At 37.3% G+C, this 22,746-nt stretch overlaps 2 non-coding genes across 2 annotated transcripts; one reads left to right on the top strand and one right to left on the bottom strand.

The window, feature by feature from the left end:
* Nucleotides 1-12,294: 12,294 nt before the first annotated feature.
* Nucleotides 12,295-12,366, bottom strand: Trnap-cgg (transfer RNA proline (anticodon CGG)). Its single transcript has one exon. It is a non-coding gene; the product is annotated as a tRNA-Pro (tRNA).
* Nucleotides 12,367-12,601: 235 nt separating this feature from the next.
* Trnav-uac (transfer RNA valine (anticodon UAC)) lies at nucleotides 12,602-12,674 on the top strand. The gene has a single exon. It is a non-coding gene; the product is annotated as a tRNA-Val (tRNA).
* The last annotated feature ends 10,072 nt before the right edge of the window (nucleotides 12,675-22,746 follow it).

Raw genomic sequence — 22,746 nt, 5'->3', positions numbered from 1 at the left:
TGGAGCAGTCAAGTTAATCCCAAGTAGTGGGCCTCACAGGGAACACAAACTTTCACGCGAATTCGCAAGATAAACGCTTTCTGCAGGCAGCACTCACCACTGATGAGAAGAATATTAAAGGCAACGAATAAAAAGCGAAATAACTTCATCGAGCACTGCTTATGAACAGCCGGCAGTGCCTCAGTTTCGGTATGTGGTTTCTCAGGGTTAAGAGAAGGCGAATGCACTAAACAAAAGAACATCGGGAAACCAAGCACCAACTCATAACGAAAAGATTGCACAATATACTGCAAGAAAAATTTCCAGAAGACGGATACTGAAGACGCCGCAGAAAAAGAATTATTCTATGCAGTAACGAGTATCTAGGAAGCGTGAATTGCATGTGCTGCTCCACCACACAACTTCTTTTGATACTGTTTTACTTATTCTAAATTTTCATTACCTGATCGTCTCTAAAATACTGTGCGGTTATCACCTGGTTTCCAACAGCGACAGTAGTAAGTAAATCGACTACAAAGTCTTTCAAAGTAAGTCAGACACAAAAAAAAAAAAAAATCGGAGCTGCGTGTAGCTCATGTCATTCTGCTTTCAATCGTGAATCTCCGGCTGGGAGTAGTGGCGTACTTCTGTAATCCAAGCTTCTGGGAGGCCGTTGTGTGGGAGAGATCTGGAAACAACTGCAGATTCGACCGTTCCACGAGCTCAGGAACGGCCGCGAGGCCGTCATCGAGCTCTGCAGATCGACAGATGATAGTGTGGTGAAACACGTATGTAACGCAGCAGCGATGGCGAGGCATTGTAGCATCTGTGACCAGAGAGTATGCGCTTGACCGCGCGAGTGTTGCGAGCTGTTCGCCAGTTGTCGCTATGCAGAGCGGTTCTCAGTCAGTAGCAGTCAGTCAGTCGTTGCGAGTCTGTAGCTCTGTCTAGTTGAGAGCAATACTCAGTCTGTAGTCGTCATGCAGAGCGGTCGGTCAGTAGTAGCAGCCCAGTGCGGTTGTGTGATGTAGGCGGTCGGCAACACTGGTCAAGATGAGGAATAAGGTATACTATTAATTAATATAATCATTAGATAATGTAAAAAATTTATTTATTGTAATTATTCTCCAACAAGTTCCCCAATAATAATTTTTATTTCAAAAGCATTTTTTCAAAAATTTAATTTTTTATTGAACTAAAGATCTCGTTGCACTTCCCATTTCATTCCACTTCCTTTGAAGAGAAATTTCACTAGAATCACAAAAAAAAAGAGAATATTATTATTTGCAATGCAGTTCCTCCAAGCGGTGCGCAACAACAAGAGCAGATATGTGACATCCATTTATTCTGAGGTAAGACTTTAATTCTGATTGTTTTTACACAGGGCCAAAGACCGATGTTTCGGTTTAATTGAATTTCCTTATCACTGAATGGACTTTAATTTTTTTTGAAGGATTTACATTCGAGTCAGATTGCGAATTTCACATTTTTGTTGCCATTGTCAGTACATTTGATTGTGGACAGGTTACGCTTAGAGCAATGTCCATTAGCATTCATAATTAAATATTGTCATATTTCTTTCTTTCAAATTTTTGTGGGGAGGTTACACTCGGCTCCCATTTGTATTAAGTATTGTCACTTACATTTCTTATAAAATTACGGTGGGGAGGTTACACTTGGCGACACCCAGTCCAGGATCGTATTTCGTTGAGAATCTTTTGAGGAACAGTCAGATATCTGCTCTTGTTTGCTTAGATATAATTAGGATTTAGCGCAACGCTTTTAATAATATTGTGACTTTCTCTCTACAGGTCAACGGCAATTTGTTGCTTTGTTGTATTTGTGTGTTGCTTTTGCATTGTGTTGATTTGTTTTGTGAAAAATTTTGACTATTGTAAAAATGCCGCGAAAGACTGTGAATAGTGTATCGCGAAGTATTGTGAATGAAATTACCGACTTAAACAACGTGACCGATAGTAATTGTGATACGCAGCGTAATGATGACAATCCTGCGTTCACTAACAATCAGTGCATTCCAACCACTAATGATGACTTTTACCTTAATGATGAACAAACGAACTCAATTGTCTCGTCTGTTAACTTGACGACAATTGATGACGCGGAGCGATCTATAGTAATGAGTGCTGCCGAGCTTAACATAACCGATTTAGTAAATTCACGTGACGAGCAGACAAATTTGTCTAATGAAGATGAACAGATCACACAAAGTAGGACGGATTTATTTAATTCCGAAACAATGACTGATAGTATACATTTGACTGACAAACCTTTTTGTAAATTTCAGAATGACCAAATGGTTACAGAAAGTGAAACAATTCCAGATCCACTATTGAACAGTACAGATAATAGAAATGGTAATTTTGGCTCGGATCCAATTATGGCAATATTGATACAACTTAGGGAAGATAATAAACAACAGAGTGAAAATTTCAAACAACTTAGGGAAGATAACAGACAGCTTAGTGAACAAATTAGAGACGTTGCCGCGCAGTGCCATGACACTAAGGAACAGCTGCGCGCGGAAATTGAAGCTTGTTCACGAAAAAATAGCGAAGAAATTAAATCTGTTTCGCAAGAATTAAGAGAAATGCAAACAGCCGCAACAGAAACACTCAGAGACGAAATTAGCGGAGTCGCTAAACAATGCTCTGAAAAAGCTACACAATTACGGGACGAGTTTAGAGCAATGACGGTAGAACTTTCGCGCACTATGGACGCAAAGATAGACGCGAAATTCGAACAGCAGAACACTCAGATTAACGAGCGCTTTAATCAGCACATACAGAACAGTGATACGCGTTTCCGCAGATTTATTCAAGATCAAAACAAAGTAAAACGACAAGTCATGGAAACAATCACTGCACAGAGACAAGAGGACAAACGTAAAATATTCGCGAAAGCGAAGACGTATGTAGACAATAATATTACTACAGTGTCCGACAAAATTAATACCATAGAACAATTGAACGCGGAATTACAGGATGAAATTTCTGATCTTAAAGCAAAAACAGATACACACACAGTAAATATTCAAACAGTGACAGATAGATTCGAACAATTAGATCTAACACAGGATTGTGATGTTATCAAAGGTGATGTTAAAAAACTGAGCGAAACTACGCGCAAGTTGCAAAAACAGATTAATGCGTCTGATTCTAAAACCGATGATCAGGTTAAAATACTGACTGAAAAATGTGATGAATTGGCCAGTCGTATTGATGCTATCGAAAATACTAATGACAATAAATCAGACGATACTGCACCGGTTTCATATATCCAAACACCTGAATTTCAAAATTTACAGCAGACAATTAATGAGATCGATTCATCTCACAATACGTTACGTAGGAAGTTATCAAATTTACAACAAGAAGTAACAGAGATGAAAAACATTTCAGTTAATAACATACCACAACAGACGCCACTTTATGAACATGTGTCAGAGTCACGCAGCGCGTATAATGTGAGTAATTTACAGAGACTACGAGACGTAAAATCCGAAAAGCCACGCGACTTAAAATCTGAAAAGCTACGCAACTTGAAATCCGGAATGACACAGACGAACAGATTCACACACAAACCTGAACGTGTTCTCAAATTCGGTGACGAGAACGTAGATTACGAGCAATTTTTATCCGCCAGAAAATGTAAAGAATTTAATAATGACAGAACACCGGTACACGATTTGCACTGTATAAGACAATTTATTTTTGTACATTCACCGCTATTATCTGTAATGGAGAAAGTAGCTTTGAACCAGATGCGACAATTTGCTATTGCATTTTCGTCAGCATTGCCTGTAATGAAGAAACAACAATTAGCATGCAGACAGCAATTTATTTCTGAATTTGTACCGCCATTGCCTATAACACAAAAGCTGAAATTTATTTGCAGTGCGTAAATGACCTCAGGGGATTCATTACGCTTTAATGAATATGTGCCGTAGCGAGCATAGGGCCCCGAGCTGTAGTAGTGCTGTTTCATCTTTAGTTTTCTGCACTGCTGCCTTCTCTTCTACTATCCTTTATATCTATCAAAACTGCTCTTTAACTATTGCTCTATCTAGAATTAAGAAACATTGTAAAGAAAACCCGATGTGACAAAATTTTACCGAATGTGACAATTTTCATTAGGCACTCCAGAATCACGAGAACTTAAATAACAGATAAAAATCGTAATCATCAGTATGTGTAAAATTAACAGCAAACGCATTTTTTGGTAACAATAGACGTTTTCCACCACAATAGCATGAAAGTCAGCCGCTTAGCATACGTAACCAACAATGCAGTCTACAAGGTCAACCAAACTTTAATGTTCCGCCGCGTGCGCATATAGTCCAAGATCCAACAAATAGTAATGTACGGCAGCAAGGAAACAACTACGTACAAAGAAGACAGTATTTCAATTGCTATCGTAATACACCGTATAGGAATGACTATCACGACAGACGTAAAAATGATGAGCACAATTTTCAGCGTACATTTAATAACAGTCGATCTTATGAGCAGCAACAACATCAGCAACAACACATTATCATGAATGATCCAGACAATAGGTGTCATCTATAGCGTAACACGTCAGTAAGAAATAACAGAACAGTTCATATAGTGGATATGCCACAACATTCTCCAGTAAATAATAACACGTACGATAGATTTTAACCAGATACAGCACAGACTGCATATTCCAGTAACGTAAGCAATAATTTAGACACGCAGAATTTTGTTCACGAAAATGTTATTAATTTTGACGCCATCCGACACACGTTTGCATTAAGGACAGAATTACGACGTATGTAGACGACATTCTTATAGCAGAAGCTAATTGGTCTGAACACAATCTGATTCTTGAACAACTGTTACAAACTTTTCATGCACAAGGACTTACAGTTAACCTCAGTAAATCGCACTTTGGTAAAACTTCTATAAAATTTCTTGGACACGTAATTTCAGCAGAAGGCATTGCACCTGATCCGGAAAAACTTCAAGCTCTACGTGACATTACTGTTCCTACAACAAAAAAGCAATTACGCAGTTTTTTGGGCTTAATTAACTTTTTTCGTAAATTTATTCACCATTCTGCTTTAGACACGCCTAGACTATGCCAATTAACAGGTAAAAACAGTATTTGGTCTTGGGATAAGCAAGCACACTCTGAATTCATGAACCTGAAACATGCTTTGTTGAATGCACCACTTTTATCGCACCCCGATCTTACTAGAAATTTTTCCATTGCTACCGACAGTTCTAACACCGCTTTAGGCGTACACATTTTCCAGGAAATTGAAGAAGATGGTTCTACAGTAATTAAAAACATCGCATTTGCAAGTCGCATTTTGTCACCCGCTGAACGAAATTATTCCGTTACAGAATTAGAAACATTATGTGTTGTATGGGCTTTTACGAGATTTCGGCACTTTCTTTATGGCAGACATACCACCGTTTACACAGACCATAGAGCTATACAATTTTTGCTTTCAGCTAAATTTACTCACGACAGATTAAGCAGATGGAAACTTTATTTACAAGAATTTAATTTTACAATAGTTCACATTCCCGGCACACAAAATGTTATAGCAGACGCACTATCGCGTTCTCTCGGTAACAATCAGCAAGACGTAGCAACCAACTTCTGCAAAACAAATTTCAGTGTCATGTACATTCAGCAAGTTGCATTTGAAAATTTTATTTCATCGTCATTACAGGACATAGCACAAGAACAAAACAAAGACAATGTGTGGAAAGAAATTAAACAGCTTTGGCAAGATAAGAATAATGTTACGATTAGAAACCACTACACTGCACGCAATGACATTCTGTTTCGCCGCTCTCATCCTGACAGCAACATTTGGTTATTATGCATTCCTGACGAACTGGTTAACAAACTAGTTTGGTACACTCATTTAAGTTACGCACATTACGGAACACGAAAATGTTTTCTTATACTGAGACAGAACTGTTATTTTACTAACATGGAAAAACGTATACGACGAGTTTTAGCGTCTTGTAAAATTTGCCAGAAAGCTAAATCAGACACCACTTCACATATTCCTCCATTATATCCCATTATACCTGTTAAATTAAGACACATGGCCGCAGTAGATATTTTTGGTCCGATTCCCAGAACTAACAGAGGTTTTTGCTACATTTTTGTCGCTGTTGAGCTCACTTCAAAATTTGTTACTTTCACTCCATTACGCAAAGCTACTGCTAAAACTGTTTCGAAAGCATTTGTAAAACATTTTCTATCTCATGTAGGGCATGTAATGAAAGTAATTTCTGACAATGGATCTCAATTTCGTAGTAGCGTATGGACACGCATGTTACGAGCCAGAAACATTTCTCCGATTTATATATCCAAGTACCACGCTTCTTCGAACCCTTGTGAAAGATTAATGAAGGAAATTGGTAAGCTGTGCCGAATATACTGCCACAAAAGACATATTGATTGGGATACACACATACTCTCATTCCAAGATGTAATTAATTCCATTCCAAATGAATCCACTATGCTATCTCCGACTGTTATACTGAAAAACGTTGAACCACCGAACAAAATTAAAGAATTAATAGAATTTCCCAAAAGTCGTCGCCTACGACACCACGAAATAATTGACATTGCGCTGAAGAACATCAAACGTGCCGCAGAGCGCCGGAGAAGACAGCAAAAACAGGTTTGTACACGCCGCGTCTTTCACGTTGGACAGAAGATACTAGTACGTACACACTATTTATCCAGCAAATTAAAAGGTAAGTGCAGTAAATTTGAACTTCTATACGCAGGTCCATATCGGATTCGCAGCATCCCTCACCCCAATGTTGTACACGTCGAAACTTTGAGAACCAGAAAATCGAAAGGCAATCACCATATATCAAACATTAAACCGTTTATTGAGTGAAACCACTGTATGATTCAACACACTATGATGCCATTTACTAATGCAATTATTTCACGTGACTAATTACTGATGATTATCGTATTTTTTCTTGGCAAGTGCCCGGCAAGGTAAGGTTAGCAGGTCGCTCTTCTTGTCGTTACACATCAGACCATGCATATTTTTCCAGATGAATTTACACATTTATGACTATTTCTGCAATTATATTTATGTGACTACTTATTGATGATTATCGTATTTTTTCTTGGCAAGTGCCCGGCAAGGTAAGGTTAGCAGGTCGCTTTTCTTGTCGTTACACATCAGACCGTGCACATTTTCCACTTTTTTTTTTGTGTATATGACTGTACTCCAGTTTTGTTTGTATGCACTATGAAATAGTTAAGATATAACACACACCAGTCGACTTTGACATTTTTTTTGCCTTATGACATCTCAACATCGTGACTGTTTCACATTTTTTTTTTTTTTTGCTGCTGCATAGTATTATTCTGTGTATATTTTGTTTTTGAACACTGTCAATGTTTTTGACATATTACGTTTTCTGTCATGTTATGCTGTAGGGTTAATTATGTTACCATAAACCAGTCATTATTTAATGGGTATATGATTTAAATGCAGGACATTAATCTTTGTTCATCAATTTCAGAAAGGAATGATGATTCTAAGAAATAAATTTAACATAAATGGGAATTTCACCTACGGAATAAACGAAAGGAGATGCAATAACTTTATGAGGAAGAGTAAATGGATCAGGATTAACAAACATTAACAAGAATATACTATACTCATCACAGAATAGCAGTCTTAACTAATTTTTTCTTTCAGAATACAAGGTGATTGATGCAGGCTGTCAGAGAGAACTACACATCTTAGTTTTAGTGATGAAATATGCTAGAGATAAGGAATAGTTGAATAATGAGTAATGAAGTGATTTTTTGCAGATGATAATGAATACTGATGAATAATGATGAAGGATATGCTGTTATGAATAATGAAGTTTTTCTTTACAGGTGATGATAATAATGAAGTTATGATAATATGGATAATGAAGTGATGGATAATGAAGTTTTTTCTTTACAGATGAGGATAATGTTGAAGTAATGTATTTATGCTACGTAGTTATTTAAGTATTTGTTGCAGTTTGCTTTGACAGCAGGTGTTACATTGCATAGTAGGATGACTGAAAGTTTTGGAAAGGACAGCTATGGAACACATTTTTATACACACTTCACTGCCTGTTAATTCGAAGTTCACTACTTTTCAGCATAGTGTGCGTTTCTTCTTTCAGGTCAATAATCCGTTTTTGTATTTTTTTCCAGGAGAAGTTTTTCATGACACTTACTAAACCTGTTACTTATTATACCTGTTCTAGTACTTGCATTTTTATATTTTTTACCCATTTGTGTTTATCATTTATAAATGTGATCACATGTACTGCCTTGTTACATAATCTTGCTACAGCTGACTCATGACGAATGACGTTACCTATCCTCATTTGCAGCAATAGGTCAAAAGCAAAAAGTATTATGCCTCAGCAATTAATTATCGATCCCAACGCAATGCATTGCTACCAAAAAAAAATGTATTACCAGTCCCACATAATGTCACTAGTTTATGATAATTCTGAATAATACTGATCAACTCTGAATAGCATGTCACTTGAGTAATGACCTCTTAATGAGACTATATTCAAAATAATGCTTTGTCACTAGCTAATAACTGCCACTGTTTGTTGTAATGATACTACTTATAATGCTTGTGATTACTAATGATTTGACTGTAATTAACTGATTTTAATAATGCCTTTGTAATGATCTGAATACTACTGAATGAGGAACACTGTTTATTGTAATGTTACCACTTATAATGCCTGTGATTATTAATGATTTGACTGTAATTAACTGATTTTTAATAATGACTTCGTAATAATCTGAATAATACTGAATGATGATTTTATTCAATACTTGCTGGGCACTGAGTGCCAATAATTAATGTCACTCCACGAATTGTTATTAATTATGCCATTGATTAGCTCTTGTTTCCAATGTTGATACTTTGTTGTTGGAAATGAATGTGACTGTTTCATAATGCTTTGTAATTAGGAAAAGACTAATGATTCTTAATAGATTGGAATGACACATAATTAATTAACTATGGTACTGTTTAGTAATGCCTTGTAATTAATTAAGGCTAATAATTCTTACTATATTGAAATGACAAATGATTAATTAATTAACTGTAATTAGACAAATGATTAATTAACGACAAATGATTAATTAACTGTAATTAGACAAATGATTAATTAACGACAAATGATTAATTAACTGTAATTATACAAATGATTAATTAACTGTAATTAGACAAATGATTAATTAATGACAAATGATTAATTAACTGTAATTAGGAAAAGGCTAATGATTCTTAATTATACTCTGTAACTGGAAAAGAATGCGATTATTTAATAATGCTTTGTAACTAGGAAAAGAAGATTACTGATTCTATGTAAAACAATTAATGAACATTTTTCTGTAATACTACATACATGGTACAGAAATGTTCAATAACTGGGCTATGAATGCCGCACACTACTACTGTAATTGACAATATTATGTGACTTAATGTCCTTCACCTTATGAGCTAACTACCCTGAATTACTGCAATGTCCATTTGTCCTGTTTATCCTAGTGATCATGGAGCACTATCTTTGGTTTTGCACTAATTCTACGTTGGTGTGCCTTGTAAGAGTGTGGTGTTGACACGACATGCTGTCCACCACCGTGAGCAATGAAGACGTTATTATGGTCCCACTGTTTGGTGTACCTAATGTACTGCCAAAATGAAAACATGGAACATTACTACGACAGTTCAGTGTCTTTGCTACACTGATAAATTCTGATGGGAAAAGATCTTCAAGTTGTGTCACTTGGTGTTGTACTTCAGTGGAAAGATATGGACTTTCAGAGCAGCTGTGTGCAATCTAAAGTGCTACAACCATGATGCAATCCTTCCCTTTCCTATCCTGATTCTTGTCACATAAAGAAAAAATTTTTTGGTAACATCATTTATGTTCATAGGTTGTACATTTTTCGATTCGCTGAACTCCAATGCGAGTACACTTATGTCACTTGTCAACATAATATTTTTTGCCAGTCTGTTTATTTGTTCTGAATATGCTAAAGAATTTTTTCAGTGCCTGTGCACTTTATCTGTCAAATAATTTATATATACTTTTCTGATTTGCTACTATGTTTTGTATTCACATTTTGTCTTTGTCTGATATATTTTGTACTTAGTGCGTGTGCACAACATATACTTTATGTACTACATCTAATTATTCTTGCCAGTCTGTTTATTTGTTCTGCATATGCTAAAGAATTTTTTCAGTGCCTGTGCACTTTGTTATCTGTCAAAAATTTTGTATATACATTTTTCTGATTTGCTACTATGTTTTGTATTCACATTTTGTCTTTGTCTGGTATATTTTGTACTTAGTGCGTGTGCACAACATTTAAATATTCTGTAAGTTGTAGAATTTTGTTAATTAAAGAAAAATTTTGCCGCGCTTGGCAAGTCCAAATGACTCACCATCGCTGCCAAATTTTTGCCCCCCCAGTGGAGGGTTATGAAACACGTATGTAACGCAGCAGCGATGGCGAGGCATTGTAGCATCTGTGACCAGAGAGTATGCGCTTGACCGCGCGAGTGTTGCGAGCTGTTCGCCAGTTGTCGCTATGCAGAGCGGTTCTCAGTCAGTAGCAGTCAGTCAGTCGTTGCGAGTCTGTAGCTCTGTCTAGTTGAGAGCAATACTCAGTCTGTAGTCGTCATGCAGAGCGGTCGGTCAGTAGTAGCAGCCCAGTGCGGTTGTGTGATGTAGGCGGTCGGCAACACTGGTCAAGATGAGGAATAAGGTATACTATTAATTAATATAATCATTAGATAATGTAAAAAATTTATTTATTGTAATTATTCTCCAACAAGTTCCCCAATAATAATTTTTATTTCAAAAGCATTTTTTCAAAAATTTAATTCTTTATTGAACTAAAGATCTCGTTGCACTTCCCATTTCATTCCACTTCCTTTGAAGAGAAATTTCACTAGAATCACAAAAAAAAAGAGAATATTATTATTTGCAATGCAGTTCCTCCAAGCGGTGCGCAACAACAAGAGCAGATATGTGACATCCATTTATTCTGAGGTAAGACTTTAATTCTGATTGTTTTTACACAGGGCCAAAGACCGATGTTTCGGTTTAATTGAATTTCCTTATCACTGAATGGACTTTAATTTTTTTTGAAGGATTTACATTCGAGTCAGATTGCGAATTTCACATTTTTGTTGCCATTGTCAGTACATTTGATTGTGGACAGGTTACGCTTAGAGCAATGTCCATTAGCATTCATAATTAAATATTGTCATATTTCTTTCTTTCAAATTTTTGTGGGGAGGTTACACTCGGCTCCCATTTGTATTAAGTATTGTCACTTACATTTCTTATAAAATTACGGTGGGGAGGTTACAGTGGAAATTTCGGCAAGCGGTGGCTAAGGGTTAAGAGAAGCCAAACGCACTAAACACAAGAGAGTCGGGAAACCGAAGCACACAACTCTTAACGAAAAGATTGCGGAATGCAGTGCGAAAGCAAAACTTCGAGAAGACCAACTCTGAAGCCATCGGCGAGCTAGGAATTATTCCGCACAAGAAGCGATCATGTAGGAAGAGCGAGCCGAGGCTGTCGCTCGACCACACAATAAAATTTTGCTTAATCCCAATTTGCAGTACCGGTTCGACACTAGAATACTGCGCCTTGGTTCTTCCAAAAGCGATAGTAATAAGCACGTCGACTGCAGTGTCATTTGGGGTAGTGAGTCAGACATGGAGAGGATATGGGGCGGGTGGAATATGCAACGACAGGGGCATTGCAGGGCGGCCGCCGGCTCCTTGCGCTGTGGCGCACCGGTGGCGGCGGCGGCCTGGCTGGGCTGCTGGTGCCTCCATGTAGAGCTGCCGCCGAGCCCAGGCAAAGTGCCGCTAACGAAGCGATTGCCTTTGGTGACATCTTTTGCAATAACGACTGCGCGAATCGACGGTATCTCGTAAGGAAGGAAAGAGCAGCAGCTGCCGCCGAGCCCAGGCGCCGTGCCGAACACGCAGAAGGTCCCCGGCTCGATTGCGGGCGGAAACCCGTTTTCGTCGCACTCAGCAAGACACTTGCTACGATCTCTACTGTGACCATTTAAATCAACTTCAAACGTTCCATCAGCAGGGTGCACATGGCTCAAATGAAACATGAAACGGTTTCAGAACTGGTTGTCGGATTTTAGCGCTGACTTGGAGGCCTGGAAATGCGCGAAACAGCCGCCGCCATGCGATTTGTTACCACACCGTTGTACAAAACGCAAGGGCTCGTCCGGGATTTGAACCCGGGACCTCCTGCACCCGAAGCAGGAATCATACCCCTAGACCAACGAGCCTATTCGTTCCGAAAACGCACTGCATGTGAATGACGCCACCTTTGATGGTCTCACCATGTAGGGCTGCAGCTCAGCCAGCGTTCTCCCTGTCTGTCGCGGTTGGATTGTTTCCATCGACGTCTTTTACTACAGGAACTTCACGAATCGGAGGGAGCTCGTAGCCGATGCCCTTGCTAACACAGAAGAGAAACTGTTGCTATTACGAGTCTCCGGGTGGTACATGAAAAGAACCGTCGTTTGCGTGGTGTAGCGGTTATCACGTCTGCTTTACACGCAGAAGGTCCCCGGTTCGATCCCGGGCGGGAACACAACAATTTTAATCTATATTTCGGATTTCATTTCCGAGATGACCTCACGTCCGCGTATGCAGAGACAAGCAATGTTGTATGCTAGACGGATAGGGCGTCATTTTACTGTCAAATACTGTTGCTCTCTTATTGCACCGGTATTTGGTAACTGAGAACGCCCCTAGCTTCATTATGGCTGGCAAAATTTATAATCCGGTTCTTCAGGGCTACTTCAAGTGCGCTTGCTACTGGCTTTCCTGAGCTCACCCTACTCGCCTTGTCACAGCTCTGTCAAAGTGTGATGCTAACTATGAAACACGTATGTAACGCAGCAGCGATGGCGAGGCATTGTAGCATCTGTGACCAGAGAGTTTGCGCTTGACCGCGCGAGTGTTGCGAGTCAGTCGAGTAGTCGTTGCGAGTCTGTCAGTAGCAGTCGTTGCGAGTCTGTTAGTAGCTGTAGGCCAGTGCAGTACAGTAGTCGTTGCGAGTCTGTAGCTCTGTCTAGTTGAGAGCAGTACTCAGTCTGTAGTCGTCATGCAGAGCGGTCGGTCAGTAGTAGCAGCCCAGTGCGGTTGTGTGATGTAGGCGGTCGGCAACACTGGTCAAGATGAGGAATAAGGTATACTGTTAATTAATATAATCATTAGATAATGAAAAATTTTATTTATTGTAATTATTCTCCAACAAGTCTCCCAATAATAATTTTTTATTTCAAAAGCATTTTCTCAAAAAATTAATTTTTTATTGAACTCAAGATTTCGTTGCACTTCCCATTTCATTCCACTTCTTTTGAAGAAAAATTCCACTAAAATCAAAAAAAAAAAGAGAATATTATTAATTGCAATGCAGTTCCTCCAAGCGGTGCGCAACAACAAGAGCAGATATGTGACATCCATTTATTCTGAGGTAAGACTTTAATTCTGATTGTTTTACACAGGGCCAAAGACCGATATTTCGGTTTAATTGTATTTTCTTGTCACTGAACGGACTTCAAATTTTGTGAAGAATTTATATTTGAGTCAGATTGCGTATTTCACATTTTTGTTCCCATTGTCAGTACATTTCATTGTGGGCAGGTTACGCATAGAGCCGTGTCCATCAGCATTTCTAATTAGTATCGTCCTTTTCTTTTAAAATTTTTGTGGGGAGGTTACACTTGGCTCCCATTTCTATTAAGTATTGCTATATTTTCTTTAAAAAAATTGCGGTGGGGAGGTTACACTTGGCGACCCTGCCAGGATCGTATTTCGTTGAGAGTCTTTTGAGCGACAGTCAGATATCTGCTCTTGTTTGCTTAGATATAATTAGGATTTGGCGCTACGCTTTTATTAATCTTGTGACTTTCCTTCTACAGGTCAACGGCAATTTGTTGCTTTGTTGTATTTGTGTGTTGCTTTTGTATTGTGTTTATTTGTTTTGTGAAAAATTTTGACTATTGTAAAAATGCCGCGAAAGACTGTGAATAGTGTATCGCGAGGTATTATGAATGAAATTACCGACGCAAACAACTTTACCGATAGGACATGTGACACGCAGTGTAATGATGACAATCCTGCGTTCACTAACAATCAGTGCATTACAACCACTAGTGATGACTTTTACCTTGATAATGAACAAACGAACTCAATTGTCTCGTCTGTTAATTTGACGACAATTGATGATGCGGAGCGCTCTATTGTAATGAGCGCTGCCGAGCTTAACACACCCGATTTGGAAAATTTAAGTGACGAACAGACGAATTTGTCTAATGAAAATGAACAGGATACACAAAGTAAGACGGATTTATTTAATTCCGAAATAATGTCTGACAGTGTACATTCGACTGACAAACTTTTTTCTAAATCTCAGAATAACCAAATGGTTACAGTAAGCGAGAAAGTTCCAGATCCACTATTGAACAGCACAGAGAATAGAAATGCTAATTTTGAATCGGATCCAATTATGGCATTTTTGCGGCAAAATTTCAAACAACTTAGTGTAGATGTCAAACAACTTAGGGAAGATAACAAACACTTAAATGAGAAACTTGACAATAATGACGAAAATCTCAAACAACTTAGGGAAGAGAACAAACAAGATAATGAAAATCTCAAACAACACTTAAATGAAAAATTAAACGACAATTCGAGACAGCTCAGTGAACAAATTAGAGCCGTTGCTGCGCAGTGCCATGACACTAAGGAACAGCTGCGCGCGGAAATTGAGGCTTGTTCACAAAAAAATAGCGAAGAAATTAAATCTGTTTCGCAAGAATTAAGAGAAATGCAAACAGCCGCAACAGAAACACTCAGAGACGAAATTAGCGGAGTCGCTAAACAATGCTCTGAAAAAGCTACACAATTACGCGACGAGTTTAAAGCAATGACGGTAGAACTTTCGCGCACTATGGACGCAAAGATAGACGCGAAATTCGAACAGCAGAACACTCAGATTAACGAGCGCTTTAATCAGCACATACAGAACAGTGATACGCGTTTCCGCAGATTTATTCAGGATCAAAACAAGGTAAAACGACAAGTCATGGAAACAATCACTGCACAAAGACAAGAGGACAAACGTAAAATATTCGCGAAAGCGAAGACGTATGTAGACAATAATATTACTACAGTGTCCGACAAAATTAATACCATAGAACAATTGAACGCGGAATTACGGGATGAAATTTCTGATCTTAAATCAAAAACAGATACACACACAGTAAATATTCAAACAGTGACAGATAGATTCGAACAATTAGATCTAACACAGGATTGTGATGTTATCAAAGGTGATGTTAAAAAACTGAGCGAAACTACGCGCAAGTTGCAAAAACAGATTAATGCGTCTGATTCTAAAACCGATGATCAGGTTAAAATACTGACTGAAAAATGTGATGAATTGGCCAGTCGTATTGATGCTATCGAAATTACTAATGACAATAAATCAGACGATACTGCACCGGTTTCATTTATCCAAACGCCTGAATTTCAAAATTTACAGCAGACAATTAATGAGATCGATTCATCTAACAACACGTTACGTAGGAAGTTATCAAATTTACAACAAGAAGTAACAGAAATGAAAAACACTTCTGTTAATAATACACAACAGACGCCACTTTATGAACATGTGTCAGACTCACGCAGCGCGTATAATTTGGGTAATCTGCAGAGAGTACGGGACTTAGATTCCGAACAACCACAGTTCAATAGATACTCTTACGATCCTGAACCTGTTACATCACACAGAGATGATAATTTCGATTACAAACATTTTCTGTCAGTAAGAAAGTTCAAAATATTTAAAAACGATAGAACGCAGATTCACCCACTGGATTGGATTCAACAGTTTAGTTTTGCTCTTCCACCGACTTGGCCTGTAACACATAAACTTGAATTTATTTGCAGTTTTTTGGAAGGCGAACCGGCAACTCGTATGAGACCGATCGCGAGACAGTGTTACTCGGTAGAGGAATTTCAGAATGCTTTTCTGTCAGCGTACTGGTCGAAGACGACACAGCGCGGAATTAAAGACCAACTAATTAGTTTGCCAAACTATGAAAACTCAAATTTTCCCAGTGTAACGCAATTTTTTGAGCACATGGTACAACAAAACCAGTACCTAAGTGAACCGTACAGTGAATCCGCACTTATACAACTATGCATCTCTAAATTACCACGGTCATTACGAGTGTCACTTCTAACAGGCCAGCAAAAAGAAAACATTTCAGCATTCAGGGATCTTTTACAGCTCTTGGAAGTACAGCAATCCGATTATTCTTTTGTAAACAAAAACTTTTCGAGTAACAACCAAGGTCAACAACAGTACTGCAATTATGATCAGGGACGTAATTCCAATCGGAAAGATAACAGACGTTTTAGGAACGACAACTACCAAAACTTTAATAACAGGCTAAATTCTAATTATCAATACCGTCAAAATTTTCAGCAACAGGAACAACACTTTAGTAACAATAGAGGTGTTTCACAACAACAACATCAAAACCAGCCGGTTAGCATACCTAACCAACAATGGAATACACAAGGTCAACCAGGCTTTAATGTTTCGCCGCGTGCACGTATAGTCCAAGCTACAACAAATAGTAACGCACGGGAGCAGAGAAACAACTATGTACAAAGAAGACAGTATTTCAATTCCTATCGCAATACACCGTATAGGAATGATTATTACGACAGACGTAAAAACGATGAGCACAATTACCAGCGTACATATAATAACAGTCGGTCTCACCAACAGCAAAATCATACGCAAGAACATATTCTCATGAATGAACCCGACAGTAGGTACCATCCAGAGCGTAACACGTCTGGAAGAAGTAATAGAACGGTTCAAATAGTCGAAATGCCACAGAATCCTCCTAATAATAATAACACGTCAGATAGAATCTGACTAAATACTGCACAGGACGCATCTTCTAATAACACAAGCACTACCTTTGACACGCAAAATGTTGTTCACGAAAATGTAATTGCTTTTGACGACATCAGAGACACTCTTTTACAGGAAAGACCAGTTATTCAGAAAACCATTTCACATCCTGTTATCGAAATTAAAATTGGTTCATCGAAATTCTCAGCAGTAATTGATTCCGGCTCACCTATATCAGTAATAAATGAGGAGACTTTTAATGAGTGCAACAAAGAGAATACCTATCCGACACTACCTTTAGGCAAAACAAAAGTGAAAGGAGCAGTATCGAGTAAAGGTGTAGACGTTAAATTACAGACGCATTTATCATTTTGTATTGGAGGTCATACTTTCCACTCTAATTTTTGGATTGTTCCTTTATTAACAACAGACATTATTTTAGGCACGAATTTTCTGGTACAACACGACGCAGTTATCGATTTTCAGAATTCTTATTTAATGTTAAAGGATGAAAATGTACAACTTGCTTTAGAATTTCAGCACTCATTATCTGCGGAAGAACAAACAATTAACCGCACAGAGGTCATTTCCGCAACACGTAACATAGACTGTAATCTCACATTGTTCACGGATACGTACGTACATAACTATAATACTCCAGACGAAGCTGACTACGACGTTATGCAGTTAATTTCTGATAAGGTTAAAGAGAGCAGTGCAACTACAGACGACGAACGAACGCAATTACACAAAATTCTTTTACAGCAAGCTCCAGTTTTTGACAACATTCCTGGTACTATGTCCGGCTTTATGTATGAATTTCAAGTCAAACCGCACGACACCTTTAAAGCAAAGCATTATCCCATTCCATATATTCACAGAGAACAGGTTAAAAAAGAATTGCAGGATATGCTCGACCAAGGAATTATAGAACCAGCAGTTAGTCCATACATAAACCCGCTACATATTGTTAAGAAAAAAGATGGCTCACTTCGCCTTGTACTTGATTCACGTCACATTAATGACATTATTATTAACGAAACAGATCGACCACAGACACTAGAGGAACTTTTACAGAAATTTCATGGTACAGCTATTTATTCCACATTAGATTTGAAATCGGGATTTTGGCAAATTCAACTTCATCCGAATTGTAGAAAATATACAGCTTTTCTCTGTTTTGGCGACTGTTATCAATTTTGCAAATTACCGTTCGGCTTAACTATTTCTTCTGCAGCTTTTATTCGCGGTTTGAACACAATACTTCCGACAGAACTTAAGGACAGAATCACGACGTATGTAGACGACATTCTTATAGCAGAAGCTAATTGGTCTGAACACAATCTGATTCTTGAACAACTGTTACAAACTTTTCATGCACAAGGACTTACAGTTAATCTTAGTAAATCGCACTTTGGCAAAACTTCTATAAAATTTCTTGGACACGTAATTTCAGCAGAAGGCATTGCACCTGATCCGGAAAAACTTCAAGCTCTACGTGACATTAGTGTTCCTACGACGAAGAAGCAATTACGCAGTTTTTTGGGCTTAATTAATTTTTTTCGTAAATTTATTCATCACTCTGCTTTAGACACACCCAGATTATGCCAATTAACAGGTAAAAACAGTATTTGGTCTTGGGATAAGCAAGCACATTTTGAATTCATGAACCTGAAACATGCTCTGTTGAATGCACCACTATTATCGCACCCAGATCTCACCAGAAATTTTTCCATTGCCACCGACAGTTCCAACACCGCTTTAGGCGTACACATTTTTCAGGAAATAGAAGAAGATGGCTCTACAGTAATTAAAAACATCGCATTTGCAAGTCGCATTTTGTCACCTGCTGAGCGAAATTATTCTGTTACAGAACTTGAAACATTATGTGTTGTATGGGCTTTTACGAGATTTCGGCACTTTCTTTATGGCAGACATACCACCGTTTACACAGACCACAGAGCGATACAATTTTTACTCTCGGCTAAATTTACTCACGACAGGTTAAGTAGATGGAAACTTTATTTACAGGAATTTAATTTTACAATTGTTCACATTCCCGGCACACAAAATGTTATAGCAGACGCACTACCGCGTTCTCTCGGCAACAATCAGCAAGACGTAGCAACCAACTTCTGCAAAACAAATTTCAGTGTCATGTACATTCAGCAAGTTGCATTTGAAAACTTTATTTCATCGTCATTACAGGACATAGCAAAGGAGCAAAATAAAGATAATGTGTGGAAAGAAATTAAACACCTTTGGCAAGATAAGAATAATGTTACGATTAGAAACCACTACACTGTACGCAATGACATTCTGTTTCGCCGCTCTCATCCCGACAGCAACAATTGGTTATTATGCATTCCTGACGAACTGGTTAACAAATTAATTTGGTACACTCATTTAAGTTACGCACATTACGGAACACGAAAATGTTTTCTTATACTGAGACAGAACTGTTATTTTACTAACATGGAAAAACGTATACGACGAGTTTTAGCGTCTTGTAAAATTTGCCAGAAAGCTAAATCAGACACCACTTCACATATTCCTCCATTATATCCCATTATACCTGTTAAATTAAGACACATGGCCGCAGTAGACATTTTTGGTCCGATTCCGAGAACTAACAGAGGTTTTTGCTACATTTTTGTCGCTGTTGAGCTCACTTCAAAATTTGTTACTTTCACTCCATTACGCAAAGCTACTGCTAAAACTGTTTCGAAAGCATTTGTAAAACATTTTCTATCTCATGTAGGGCATGTAATGAAAGTAATTTCTGACAATGGATCTCAATTTCGTAGTAGCGTATGGACACGCATGTTACGAGCCAGAAACATTTCTCCGATCTATATATCCAAGTACCACGCTTCTTCGAACCCCTGTGAAAGATTAATGAAGGAAATTGGTAAACTGTGTAGAATATACTGCCACAAAAGACATATTGATTGGGATACACACATACTCTCATTCCAAGATGTAATTAATTCCATTCCAAATGAATCCACTATGCTATCTCCGTCTGTTATACTGAAAAACGTTGAACCACCAAACAAAATTAAAGAATTAGTAAAACTACCCAAAAGTCGTCGCCTACGACACCACGAAATAATTAACATTGCGCTGAACAACATCAAACGTGCCGCAGAGCGCCGGAGAAGACAGCAAAAACAGGTTTGTACACGCCGATACTTTCACGTTGGACAGAAGATACTAGTACGTACACACTATTTATCCAGTAAATTAAAAGGTAAGTGCAGTAAATTTGAACTTCTATACGCAGGTCCATATCGGATTCGCAGCATCCCTCACCCCAATGTTGTACATGTCGAAACTTTGAGAACTAGAAAATCGAAAGGCAATCACCATATATCAAACATTAAACCGTTTGTTGAGTGAAACCACTGTATGATTCAACACACTATGATGCCATTTACTAATGCAATTATTTCACGTGACTAATTACTGATGATTATCGTATTTTTTCTTGGCAAGTGCCCGGCAAGGTAAGGTTAGCAGGTCGCTTTTCTTGTCGTTACACATCAGACCGTGCATATTTTTCCAGATGAATTTACACATTTATGACTATTTCTGCAATTATATTTATGTGACTACTTATTGATGATTATCGTATTTTTTCTTGGCAAGTGCCCGGCAAGGTAAGGTTAGCAGGTCGCTTTTCTTGTCGTTACACATCAGACCGTGCACATTTTCCACTTTTTTTTGTGTATATGACTGTACTCCAGTTTTGTTTGTATGCACTATGAAATAGTTAAGATATAACACACACCAGTCGACTTTGACATTTTTTTTGCCTTATGACATCTCAACATCGTGACTGTTTCACATTTTTTTTGCTACTGCATTGTATTATTCTGTGTACATTTTTGCATCTGAACACTGTCAATGTTTTTGACATATTACGTTTTCTGTCATGTTATGCTGTAGGGTTAATTATGTTACCATAAACCAGTCATTATCTAGAGGGTATATGATTTAAATGCAGGACATTAATCTTTGTTCATCAATTTCAGAAAGGAATGATGATTCTAAGAAATAAATTTAACATAAATGGGAATTTCACCTACGGAATAAACGAAAGGAGATGCAATAACTTTATGAGGAAGAGTAAAGGGATCAGGATTAACAAGCATTAACAAGACTATACTATACTCATCACAGAATAGCAGTCTTAACTAATTTTTTCTTTCAGAATACAAGGTGATTGATGCAGGCTGTCAGAGAGAACTACACATCTTAGTTTTAGTGATGAAATATGCTAGAGATAAGGAATAATTGTATAATGAGTAATGAAGTGATTTTTTTGCAGATGATAATGAATACTGATGAATAATGATGAAGGATATGATGTTATGAATAATGAAGTTTTTCTTTACAGATGATGATAATAGTGAAGTTATGATGATATGGATAATGAAGTTTTCTTTACAGATGAGGATAATGTTGAAGTTATGTATTTATGTTATGTAGTTATTTAAGTATTTGTTGCAGTTTGCTTTGACAGCAGGTGTTATATTGCATAGTAGGATGACGGAAAGTTTTGGAAAGGACAGCTATGAAACACATTTTTATACACATTTCGCTACCTGTTAATTCGAAGTTCACTACTTTTCAGCATAGTGTGCGTTTCTTCTTTCAGGTCAATAATCCGTTTTTGTATTTTTTCCAGGAGAAGCTTTTCATGATACTTACTAAACCTGTTAGTTATTATACCTGTTCTAGTACTTGCATTTTTATTTTTTACCCATTTGTGTCTATCGCTTATAAATGTGATCACATGTACTGCCTTGTTACATAACCTTGCTACAGCTGACTCATGACGAATGACGTTACCTATCCTCATTTGCAGCAATAGGTCAAAAGCAAATAGTGTTATGTTTCAGCAATTAATTATCGATCCCAACGCAATGCATTGCTACCAAAAAAATGTATTACCAGTCCCACATAATGTCACTAGTTTATGATAATTCTGAATAATACTGATCAACTCTGAATAGCATGTCACTTGATTAATGACCTCTTAATGAGACTATATTCAAAATGATGCTTTGTCACTAGCTAATAACTGCCACTGTTTATTGTAATGATACCACTTATAATGCCTGTGATTATTAATGATTTGACTGTAATTAACTGATTTTTAATAATGACTTCGTAATAATCTGAATAATACTGAATGAGGATTCTATTCAATACTTGCTGGCCACTGAGTGCCAATAATTAATGTCACTCCACGAATTGTTATTAATTATGCCATTGATTAGCTCTTGTTTCCAATGTTGATACTTTGTAATTTGAAATGAATGTGACTGTTTAATAATGCTTTGTAATTAGGAAAAGACTAATGATTCTTAATAGATTGGAATGACACATAATTAATTAACTATGGTACTGTTTAATAATGCTTTGTAATTAATTAAGGTTAATAATTCTTACTATATTGAAATGACAAATGATTAATTAATTAACTGTAATTAGACAAATGATTAATTAACGACAAATGATTAATTAACTGTAATTAGACAAACGATTAATTAACGACAAATGATTAATTAACTGTAATTAGACAAATGATTAATTAACTGTAATTAGACAAATGATTAATTAACGACAAATGATTAATTAACTGTAATTAGGCAAAGGCTAATGATTATTGGAATGACAAATGATTAATTAACTGTAATTAGGAGAAGGTTAA

The sequence above is a fragment of the Schistocerca serialis genome, chromosome 2, assembly GCF_023864345.2.
Source record: "Schistocerca serialis cubense isolate TAMUIC-IGC-003099 chromosome 2, iqSchSeri2.2, whole genome shotgun sequence".
NCBI lineage: Eukaryota > Metazoa > Arthropoda > Insecta > Orthoptera > Acrididae > Schistocerca > Schistocerca serialis.
This window is presented reverse-complemented; position numbering and strand designations above follow the sequence as displayed.